The sequence below is a fragment of the Dendrobates tinctorius genome, unplaced genomic scaffold (assembly GCF_039654945.1).
Source record: "Dendrobates tinctorius isolate UK_male_01 unplaced genomic scaffold, ASM3965494v1 ptg000404l, whole genome shotgun sequence".
NCBI classification, from domain to species: Eukaryota; Metazoa; Chordata; class Amphibia; order Anura; family Dendrobatidae; genus Dendrobates; species Dendrobates tinctorius.
In genome coordinates, this window is record NW_027362069.1 from 477,748 (window position 1) to 490,292 (window position 12,545).

Sequence of the window (12,545 nt, forward strand, 5' to 3'; positions counted from 1 at the left end):
TATAATATTCTCACCTTGAATTTATCCTATAAATCTCCCATATAATATTCTCACCTTGAATTTATCCTATAAAACTCCCATATAATATTCTCACCTTGAATTTATCCTATAAAACTCCCATATAATATTCTCACCTAGAATTTATCCTATAAATCTCCCATATAATATTCTCACCTTGAATTTATCCTATAAAACTCCCATATAATATTCTCACCTTGAATTTATCCTATAAAACTCCCATATAATATTCTCACCTTGAATTTATCCTATAAAACTCCCATATAATATTCTCACCTTGAATTTATCCTATAAAACTCCCATATAATATTCTCACCTTGAATTTATCCTATAAAACTCCCATATAATATTCTCACCTTGAATTTATCCTATAAAACTCCCATATAATATTCTCACCTTGAATTTATCCTATAAAACTCCCATATAATATTCTCACCTTGAATTTATCCTATAAAACTCCCATATAATATTCTCACCTTGAATTTATCCTATAAATCTCCCATATAATATTCTCACCTTGAATTTATCCTATAAAACTCCCATATAATATTCTCACCTTGAATTTATCCTATAAAACTCCCATATAATATTCTCACCTTGAATTTATCCTATAAAACTCCCATATAATATTCCATCTTGAACACACGCCGCGTGCATCATGCTTTTGTACAATTTGTGAATAATATATATAGGTTCTCCTCATCTGAGTTATTTTTCATTGTCAACAACATACGATTTTCCTGTCATTCATTTCTCACACTCTCAGTATAATAATGACTTTTCCCTGTGTGGGATTTTTGATAAAAAGGTTGACAACTAGTTGGACATCCCCTTCTCATTCCTCATGTTTGGTCCTGTTAAAATAAAAACACTTACACAAACCTCCCATGCTGGCTCCGTTTCAGTGGTGTCGGCACTTGTGTTCTTCTGTCTCTTTTGAGGTTGTTACATCATGTGAGTTCTGTGCCCAATCAGCGCTGACGTCACTGTCCCCACCTTTGGACAAATCAAGCATCATGAGGCCGTCAGAGAGCAGCCGCAGCCCTGGCTTCATGTTGATGTCCAATACATCCGAAGGCAGGAACAGTGAAGCTGCCGGTGATTGGGTGCAGGGATCGTGTGATGTGAGAACCTCACATAAGCCCCGGGACAGTGAGTCTCAACACCACTGAAGTGGAGCCGGCACGCCAGCGGAGTATGAGTGTTTTTATGTTAATGAGGCCAAACATGAGGAATGAGTTCACTGAGAAAAACAAATATATATATATATACCGTATTTTTTGGACTATAAGACACACCTAGGCTTTAGAGCAAGAAATTAGGAAAAAAAATTGAAGCAAAAAATGTAGTCAATTCTGTACTTAATATCCCCTATCCTGGTATGCATGGCCCCCTCATCCCTACCCTGGTATGCATGGCCCCCTCATCACTACCCTGGTATGCATGGCCCCCTCATCCCTACCCTGGTATGCATGGCCCCCTCATCACTACCCTGGTATGCATGGCCCCCTCATCCCTACCCTGGTATGCATGGCCCCCTCATCCCTACCCTTGTATGCATGGCCCCCTCATCCCTACCCTGGTATGCATGAATCCCTCATCCCTCCCTGTTGTGAATTCACTTTCTGGCCTACCTCTGATTACTAGTGAAGGTAGTGGAGCTGGTTCTCTTTCCGGGCTCCCTCTGGTGGCTACTGGAAGTAATGGAGCTGTACTAATTAACAGAGGCCTGCCACCTGATGATGAGGAGGATGACTGGATATCTGTAATTTCTGACTGGATTTAAGACAGCTGACTCCCTCTATCCCTGCTGGTGACTTTTTCCTGCCTCCTGAGGTCTTAGTTTCCAGCTCAGTCCCTTCATGCTCAGCTAAGTGCTCTTTTGCTATTGTTCACATTTGATTTGGCTTTGTCTATTTTAGGTTTGTGTGGTCAGCCAGCCCCGGTGGGGGCTGTGCTGAATTTCCATCCTTATGTTACTGTTTGTGCCAGTTTGTTTTTGTCCCTTATTAGATTGTCCTCTTTTTGCTCTGCTTTCAGAATATACCAGAGTGCTGATATAGTGGGCGAAGTCTAGTGACTTCAGTATTTTTCTATCAGACGTGTTGTGCATTTTTTGCAGGGTTTTTTGCATGATTGCAGACAGAGTCCTTTCCTGTCCTGTCTAGTTAGTGTGGGCCCCATCGTTTGCTCAGTCTATTTTCCTACCTGCGTTTGTGTTTTCATCTTGTCTCACCGACAATATATGTTTGGGGGCTATCTATTCCTTTGGGGTCTGCTCTGGGACAGTTTAGATTTCCCCTTTCTTGCTTTAGGCTTATTTAGTTCTCCGGCTGTGTCAAGGCGTCTAGTATCATCGTAGGTACGCTCCACGGCTACTGCTAGTTGTGTGGATAGGATCAGGGGGGTCTGCAATCCGCTTAGTTACCAACCTCTCTGGTTTTCTGTGGCTTGGTCTTGCTTTCCTCCTCGGTGACCCAATCACAACACCTACCCTGGTATGCATGGCTCTCTCATCCTTATCCTGGCATGCATGGATCCCTCATCCCTACCCTGGTATGCATGGATCCCTCATCCCTATCCTGGTATGCATGGCCCCCTCATCCCTATCCTGGTATTCATGGATCCCTTATCCCTACCCTGGAATGCATGCCCCCTCATCCCTACCCGTTATGCATGGCTCCCTCATCCCTACCCTGGTATGCGTGACCCCCTAATCTCTATCCTGGTATGCATGGCCCCCTCATCCCTATCCTGGTATGCATGGCTCCTCATCCCTACCCTGGTATGCATGGCCCATCAACCCTATCCTGGTATGCATGGCCCTTGATCCTTATCCTGGTATGCATGGCCCTTCATCCCTATCCTGGCAGGAATTATCACTCTCATCCCTATACTAGTATGCATGGCCCCATCCCTACCTGGTATACAGGGCCCCCATCTTATCCTGGTATGCAGGGCCCCATCCCTATTCTGGTATGATTGACCCCCATCTCAGTCCTGATATGCATGGCGCAATCCTTATAATTGGCCACCACCCCCATCCTGGTATGCATGGCCCCATCAGAAAACATTAAAAAAAAAAAACACAAAATATTACACTTACCTACAGGCGCTCCCTCGCAGCGTCTGCTCCGGTGCCAGCAACTGCTTTATGCTTGTAAGCAGCACATGGCAGGGACGACATGCATTGCTCACAAGCAGAGCACAGCTGCCGGAGTACTCGCTGGGACTGTGCGCACAGAGAGCAGTGAGCATTCATTCCTCTTCAGTAGCGCGCAGTGTCAGCCACTGGCTTCCTGCTGCTACCGGTGGTCACGTGTGCCACTGCTTAAGAGAAATGAATATTCATTGGATTCATTCATTCATCAGAAGACTATTTATTATTGATCAATATTTAAGTGGGACTAGACGAAGAAAACCCTAAAATCATGTATCATGTTAACCGAAACAATCAGAAAACTAGCCACATATTGGCCGATCCCAGACCTCAAACTATATACTGTGTAAGTTTATAAGCCCCTCCAGTGTCAGGAATAGATAGTATGTGACAATGCCGTATATACCGCTCAGGGAACACTTACCTTTCAGAGATAATTTCCATATTCATACTAAATAATGGCACAGATCCCCCAGACATTATGACTGCACATATCCCTAGTCTTTATAACGATATTGCACTCATTCCCTGACAGACCGCAGCATGGCCATTAGTTAGAAGCTGCTAATGATCTTTGGAGCAGGTAAGTTTTCCCTGAGTGGTACATATTGGGCCGTCTGAAGACTGAGTTTAGTCTAGGACAATTTGTCTGCACTACTAATTAACAGCTGTTACATTACCAAACTAGGGCAGTCCCTATAGGAGAAAAACACAAGAATTATACTGTATTGTCACATACTATCTATTCCTGACACTGGAGGGGCTTATATACTTATGAAGTATATAGTTTGAGGTCTGGGATCTGCCAATATGTGGCTAGTTTTCTGACTGCTTCGGATAACATGATTTTAGTTTTTTTTGACCAGATTCTCGCTTGAATATAGGTCAATATTAAAGAGTCTCCTGATGAGTCGCCTTTGGTGAGGACGGTGAAACCCGTAGAAATGAGAGGCTTGTAGAGTGAGTGTGTATACGTCACCTCACCCTATATACTGAACTGTGGGGCACATGATTTATTTATTAGTCACCTACTGTCTTACCTTCAGGGGGTGAATTATGGGTATAGTTTTACATTTGGAATTAATAAAGTTTAGTTTTATCCTTTTGTCAGCAAACATGAGGAATGACAAGAGACAACCCATTTAAGAAGATTCAATTTTGGTTTAAACTATTCGAACATTATAAATATAAAAAAAGGCTTCTCCCCTATGTGACATCTCTGATATTTATTAACACTTGATATCCAAGTAAAATATTTCCCACATTAAGAAAATAAAAAAGGCTTCTCCTCTGTGTGACTGCTCTGATGTCTAACAAGAAGCGCTTTCTGGTTAAAACATTTCCCACATTCTGAACAGGAAAAAGGCTTCTCCCCTGTGTGAGTTCTCTGATGTCTAACAAGAGGCGCTTTCTGGTTAAAACATTTCCCACATTCTGAACAGGAAAAAGGCTTCTCCCCTGTGTGAGTTCTCTGGTGATTAACCAAATTTGATTTATGGTTAAAACATTTCCCACATTCTGAACATGAAAAAGGTTTCTTCCCTGTGTGGGTTATTTGGTGTTGCTTAAGAGTCCCTTTACGGTTAAAACATTTCCCACATTCTGAACATGAAAAAGGCTTCTCCCCTGTGTGAGTTCTCTGATGTCTAACAAGAAGCGCTTTCTGGTTAAAACATTTCCAACATTCTGAACATGAAAAAGGCTTCTCCCCTGTGTGAGTTCTCTGGTGATTAACCAAATATAATTTCTGGTTAAAACATTTCTCACATTCTGAACATGAAAAAGCCTTCTTCCCTATGTGGGTTATTTGATGTTGCTCAAGAGTCCCTTTATGGTTAAAACATTTCTCACATTCTGAACATGAAAAAGGCTTCTCCCCTGTGTGGGTTCTTTGGTGTTGCTCAAGATTCCCTTTACGGTTAAAACATTTCCCACATTCTGAACATGAAAAAGGCTTCTCCCCTGTGTGGGTTCTTTGGTGTAGCGTAAGATTCCCTTTATGGTAAAAACATTTCCCACATTCTGAACAGGAAAATTCCTCCATTGCTTTAGGAGCAGTTTGTATTTTAATGCCTCTTTTGTGAGTTTGATTTTCCTTAGTAGTCAGTAATGAATCAGAAGATGGGACCTGTTTCATAGGATCAGATGACAGATCTTTGCTGTGAATGGATGATGATATATCTGGAGTAATGGCATTCACTTCAGTTGTATCTTGTAGGATTTCAAGATCATCAGATTTAACAATTGAAGATGTCAGCTGTCCCTCTGATCTCCTGATACAGTCATCTGCTAAGATAAAAAACAATTATTATTTTTTATTAAAATATCCTTGAGTTTTATATTTTTGAACACTTCTACTTAAACTGTCCATAAAAATGGCAAGCTATGTAAAAACTTTAATCATTTACCAAGACAATGACAGTTCACAGTCTAATAGAAAACCTTGTTGGATGAGCCAGTAGTGTGCGGTGTTCAACTGTTTGTTCATTCTGCCTCCCAAATATCGAATAAAAAAGAAACCAATCAATGTTATGTAGGCGAAAATAATACCAATTCTCATCTCACAAAAAACAAGTCCCCACTCAGGTCCATCATCTGTCAATGGAAAAACAGAGGTTCCCACACTATTAGTGGCTCAAAGGCTGCTGAAAAGCAACAAGGTTTCTATAAACCAATCCAGCAAAATCCGCTCTCACTTCGGAGTCTTGCAGTGTGCGCAAACAACATTTAGGATCCCTGTATTTAGCAATATTATAGAGAGAAGAACCCACTTAATTTGCGGTGTCTCCTGGAGCACAATCTGGGCACTATGTGCTGGGTAATAAAATGGCAGATGTGTAATTTTCACTCTCCAACATCCACTGCATGTTAATTTCTGGAAAGTGAATGTGGAGTCAAAATATTCACTCCTCCTACACATGTGGTCTAAATTGTTGGTACCCCTCGTTTAATGACAGAAAAACCCACAATGGTCACAGAAATAACTTGAATCTGATGAATGTAATAATAAATAAAAAATCTATGAAAATGAAGAAATGAAAGTCAGACATTGCTTTCCAACCAGGCTTCCACAGAATTAAAAAAATATAAACCTCATGAAATAGGCCTGGACAGAAATTATGGTACCCTTAACTTAACCGCTTCATGACTGCCAACGGTAGATAAACGTCGGCGCTAGCAGGGCTTTGTGCAATGCCGACGTTTGTCTATGGTCAGTGGTTTTGTGCTCATCAGGACCCCAACGTACCTTGTAACGAGGGGATTCCGCCGCACAATGCTTCCTGTGACCCCCGACCTCATTGAGACCTGATTGCTTCAGGACCTGATGACGTCAGCGTCACACCAGCCAATGAGACAAGTCACTAGGAAAGTTTGTTGTAGCAGTGAACTTTCCCGGGTGATCTGCCTCATAAAACCGCTGTTTCTCCTCAGATCTCCTGTCAGAGAGAGATTAGAGGAGAAACAGTGTTACAAGTGCTGCTGACAGGTAAGGCTGGTTAGGGTTAGTGCTATAGTTAGGGTCAGTGTAGGGGCTAAAGTTAGAGTTACTGCTAGGCTAAAGTTAGAGTTACTGTTATGCTAAAGTAAGGGTTACTATTAGGGTTAGGGTTGGGGTTAAAGTTAGGGTTACTGTTAGGGTTAATGTAGGGGCTAAAGTTAGGGTTACTGTTAGGCTAAAGTTAGGGTTGCTGTTAGGGTTACTGTTTGGCTAAAGTTAGGGTTACTGTTAGGGTTAGGGTTACTGTTAGGCTAAAGTTAGGGTTGCTGTTAGGGTTACTGTTAGGCTAAAGTTAGGGTTATGGTTACTGTTAGGCTGAAGTTAGGGTTACTGTTAAGCTAAAGTTAGGGTTTATTCTAAAGTTAGGGTTAGGCTAAAGAATTAGGCTTTTCTCAATTGTCTCCCCAATAATTTGGTCACGTCAGTCAGTCACTATACAGTTTTCTTTTTCCGGAAAAAAAATAAAAAGGAATAAAATGGCCCGTCAGTATTATAGTGCAGAGGAGGCTTATGCACTTTTATGTTCTGACAGCGAAGAAAGTGCAGTGTCAGATGGTGATGTGGATGTCGAGGGCTTTAGTAGCAGCGACAGTGATGACTCAGAAATAAGCAATTCATCAGCCAGAATCCACGATCTTATTATGCTAGGTCAAATTTATGGAACCAACTAATATCCTAGAAATGAAAAATTTTTTAGAACTTACATTCCCTATGGGGAAAGCAAGCATTCGGTCCTATCGCCCTGTTCAAGCCACCCCTATGTTTTCTGCTGTTCTTCCTAGGACCCGTTATGAAATGCTCATGAGATTTTGGCATTTTAATGACAATAGTCAATGCCTGCCCAGAGATGCCCCAGAACATGACAGACTATTCAAAATCAGACCCATCATCACAGACATGACAGAAAAGTTCTTGTTCTTAAAGCTCTACACCCCAACAGAAAACATTTCCATTGATGAGTCCCTTGTAAAATTCAAAGGAAGACTGCACCTCAAGCAATTTATTCCTTCTAAGAGGGCAAGGTTCAGAATAAAGCTCTATAAAATGTGCGAGAGTTCAACTGGATACACATCAGCTTTTCACATTTATGAGGGGAAAGAGAGCCAACTAAACCCACCAGGAGGCCCTACTTATCTGGGAACATCTAGAAAAATCATTTGGGAGCTAATAACTCCATTTTTACAAAAAGGCTACAATCTGTATGTTGACAACTACTACACCAGCATACCTCTATTTAAAAGTCTGGTTGAACATAACATAGGGGCTTGTGGGACCATTTGCAAAAACCGTCAGGGGTTTCCACAATCATTGGCCAACAAAAAGTTCCGAAAGGGGCAGTCAGGGACTTTACGTAATGGAGAGCTGCTTGTCCTTAAGTATAAGGATAAAAAAGATATTTTTATCCTGCGCTCGATCCACACAGATGCCACAAGGGCCACTGCAGACCAACAGGGATCCACTACTCCAAAACCTGTGTCTGTCATTGACTACAACAAATATATGGGGGTGTGGACCTTGCAGATCAGGTTCTACAGCCATACCAGGTGTAACGGGGTCTACCAAGCTGGAGTACCTCTTTCAGTACCACCCCGTGTTTTCAGAGGTCCGCTCTGCGTTGGCTGGAGTCTGAATGAATGGCGCTGGCTGGAATTCCTCTGAGTGCATGGGCGCATATAAAAGATCACTGCTTCTCCATATATTTCCAGTCTGACAACACTTTACTCACAGGACACAGAATATATCACACAGATACAGAGGGCCGGCCAATAGACAAGCGTCAGGCCAGACATGCATTACAAAAGCCGCAGGTGGCCGGAGCCTGCGGATATTTACTGTGTAAATTACAAAGGTGGGGGGAGGGCGGACACTGCTGATACATTAGGGACATGCATCTCACATGGAACCTATTATATATACATATAACTGCACAACATATTCTGGGTGCTGAGTGGTTCTGTAACACCAGTTATCAAGAAAATCATATATCTGGTATAAAAAGTTAGTAATTTAGTTGTTTCAGGTGGCCAAGTATAATTCTTTTGTCTTATACAAAAAAGCAGGAAATGCAGATACTTTCCTTGATTATCAGGAAAAGGTCACTGAAAATCTTCTTTGAAAATTTTGTCCCCGCCAATCCTTTAGAATCTGAAGTTGTCAGAAGACTCACTGAGCGACATTTTATTGCACTCATCCCAGTAACTGAAACAAGAAAGAACCCCCAGAGAAGATGTCGTGTATGTTCCTAGAGAGGAATGAGGCATGATCCCCGCTATTATTACCCACAATGCCCATCACTGCCAGCCTTATGCCTCCATGACGGCTTTACAATCTTCCACACAGAACCACGTTTTTGAACTGTTTTGACAATCAAGCATTTGGATTGTTTAGTGACAGACACATTTGAGTAGAGCTGACTTAACAATTTCCGGGGGTAGGTGGGGGGAGGTCTCCAGAGACACAAGCTGGGCACAATATATTGGGCACTACAATGACATTTTTGCAATTTTTGCTTGAAACTTCCACTACGAGTTTCTGGAAATCATCCATATAGTGAAAATGGTCACTATATCCATAGACGAATTCACAGAGTGGTGTCATTACGAAAATGGGGTCACTTGAGGGAGGATTCTGTTGTTCTGGCACTTAGCAGCTCTCCAAAGTGCCATAACGGCAGAATCCCTCCTGAAGTGACCCCAATTTTGGAAATGACACCCCTCTGCGAATTCATCTATGGGTGTAGTGACCATTTACCTATCTACCTATTTTCCAATGTAAAATCTGGAGATAAAACATTTTAGTGGTAAAAATATAATTGTTTTTTCTTCACTGCCCAATGGTATAATTTTCTATGGAACAGCAGTGGTGTCAGTATGCTCACTGCACTAGAGTTCGTTCAGGGAAGTATTTGGTAAAATGCAGTCACTTTTGGGGGCTTATGCTGTTCTGGCACCTCAGGGGCTCTGACAATGTAACATGTCACCCACAAACAATTCCAGCATTCCAGCAAAATCTGCACTTCAATATAGCGCTCCTTCTCTTCCGAGCTCTGCCATGCGCATAAACAGTGGTTTACCCCCACATATGGGGTGTCAGAATACTCAGGACAAATTGCACAACAACTTTTGGAGTCCAATTTCTCCTGTTACCCTTTGGAAAAAAAAAATGGAGGGCGAAAAGATCTTTTTTTTTTTTTTGGGAAAAAATATGATTTTTTGTTTTCACGTTTCTACGTAATTAACTTCTGTGAAGCACTTGGGGGTTCAAAAAGCCCACTACACATCTAGATAAGTTGGGGGTCTAGTCTCCAAAATGTGGTCACTTATTGGGGGTTTCCACTGTTTAGGCACATCAGGGGCTCTCCAAACGCAACATTGCATCTGCTAATTATTACAGCATATTTTACATTCAAAAAATCAAATGGCGCGCCTTTCCTTCCGAGCCCTGCCATGCACCCTAACAGTAGTTATCCCCACATATGGGGTATCGGCATGCTCAGGAGAAATTGCAAAACAAAATGTATAGTCCATTTTCTCCTGTTACCCTAGCGAAAGTAAAAAAAATTAGGTCTAAATGAAAATTTTTGTGAAAGAAACACCAAGGTTACTTACCGGTAGCCGGTTTTTCCGGAGCCCATGACGGCACACATGAGAGAGGGGATCCGCCCAGTCAGGACAGGAACCCTACTGAAGATAAAAGGGCGGTACCTCTCCCTCGCTTCAGTTGGTTTACAGAGCATGAGAGGCCCCCCGGGTTAGTACACATGGTAAAACTATCACCACATTATATCTAACTAAAAAAACACCCAAACTATAGTGCACACCAAAGGAGTGAAAAGGGGGGAATATACAGGTGCCGTCATGGGCTCCGGAAAAACCGGCTACCGGTAAGTAACCTTGGTGTTTTCCCGTCTCCCATGACGGCACACATGAGACTTTTGTAGAATAAGACACCTTAGGGAGGGACCACCGCTTGCAGCACCCTTCTACCAAAGGTTAGGTCAGTAGAGGAAGTCAGATCAAGTCGGTAGTGCTTAAAAAAGGTGGAAGGTGAGGACCAAGTAGCGGCTTTACAAATTTGTTCAATTGATACCTCAGCCTTCTCTGCCCAGGAGGTAGCCACGGCTCTGGTGGAGTGAGCCTTGATGCCTTCTGGAACCGGAGCGCCACTTGCGGAGTAGGATAACATAATGGCCTCCCTGATCCATCTGGCAATGGTACTCTTAGCTACCCCGTGCCCTTTTCTACTACCCTGAAAGGCTACAGAAAGGGACTGATCTTTCCTCCACTGACTAGTTACTGACATATATTGTAATATGGCTCTTCTTACATCTAATGTATGGAACTTTTGCTCCCCAGGGTTTCTAGGATTGTTACAGAACGCTGGCAAGGAGATCTCCTGAGTCCTATGAAACTTTTGGACTACCTTGGGGAGATAGGCCGGGTCTGGTCTTAGAACCACTCGGTCCTCCAAGATCTGTGTATATGGAGGACATATAGACAGAGCTTGAAGGTCGCTGACTCTTCGGGCTGATGTTAAGGCTACCAGTACCAGTACGTTCTATCGTAGATTTGGGATGTTATAGGTTTCCTACTTTTCAACAGGGTGGAGACTAACCCTGGAGAGAATCCCTGGCGACTCAGTAGCACCCTCTCAAATTCCAGGCTGCTAGATGGAAGCCCTTCACCTGAGAGTGGACCACTGGTCCCTGGGAGAGCAGGTCTGGAATCTCCGGTAGTATCCATGGATCTGTCACTGACATGAGCTTCAGAAGGGAGAACCAAGGCCTTCTCGGCCAAAACGGAGCTATAAGAATTATTCTCGCTCGATCCTCCCTGATTTTCCTGACCACTACTGGGATCATTGTTATCGGGGGAAATGCATAGGCCAGGATGAACTTCCAGGGTATTTGTAGGGCATCTACTGCAAAGGGGTTTTCCCTTGGGTTTAGTGAGAACTTCCTGACCTTCCGGTTGTGTGCGGTAGCGAACAGGTCTATTTCTGGTTTGCCCCAGGCCTGAACTATTTGTTGGAAGACTTGGGGGTTTAGGGACCATTCCCCTTGTCTTAGGTGCCTGCGACTCAGGAAGTCTGCCTGTATATTTTCCGCCCCCTTTATGTGCAGTGCTGTGATGGATAACAGATGTTGTTCTGCTAGCTGGAAGAGTAGATCTGATATTTGCATGAGGCCCCGAGATCTCATTCCCCCTGGTGATTGATGTAGGCTACTACTGCTTGATTGTCCGTCATGACCCGGGTGTGGCGGCCCCGAAGTAAGGGAAGGGAATGTTTCACGGCTTTTTCCACTGCCCATAGTTCTTTTACATTTGAACCATGATCCCTTTCTAGCGAGGACCAGGTCCCCTGTATTGAGTGGGATCTCAGGTGTGCTCCCCATCCTGTGGCACTCGCGTCTGTTGTAATGATGTCCTCGACTGTTTTTTGCCACAGGACACCGGCTGTTAGATTCTTTTCTACAGTCCACCAGAGCAGGGAATCTCTTACAGCCACTGAGAGACATAGTTTGCCTTCTAAATGCCCTTTTAATTGTTTCTGTGCTGACAGAACTTCCCACTGTAGTTGCCTTAAGTGGTACTGCGCCCATGCTACTGCGGGTATGCATGATGTCAACGAGCCTAAAAGGGACATTGCGTTCCTCAGTGTCATATTTGGCCTTTGTATTGCTGTGCGAACTAGGCCCTTTATCTTGGTCACTTTGCTCTCTGGTAGGAAGCAGCGTTGTTGCTCGGAGTCCAATATCAACCCTAGGAAGGATTGCTCTTTTACTGGGGTTATCCTTGACTTGGGGATGTTTACTATCCATCCTAATCCTACTAGAATTGCTATCACTTCCTTCACTTGATGTGTGCA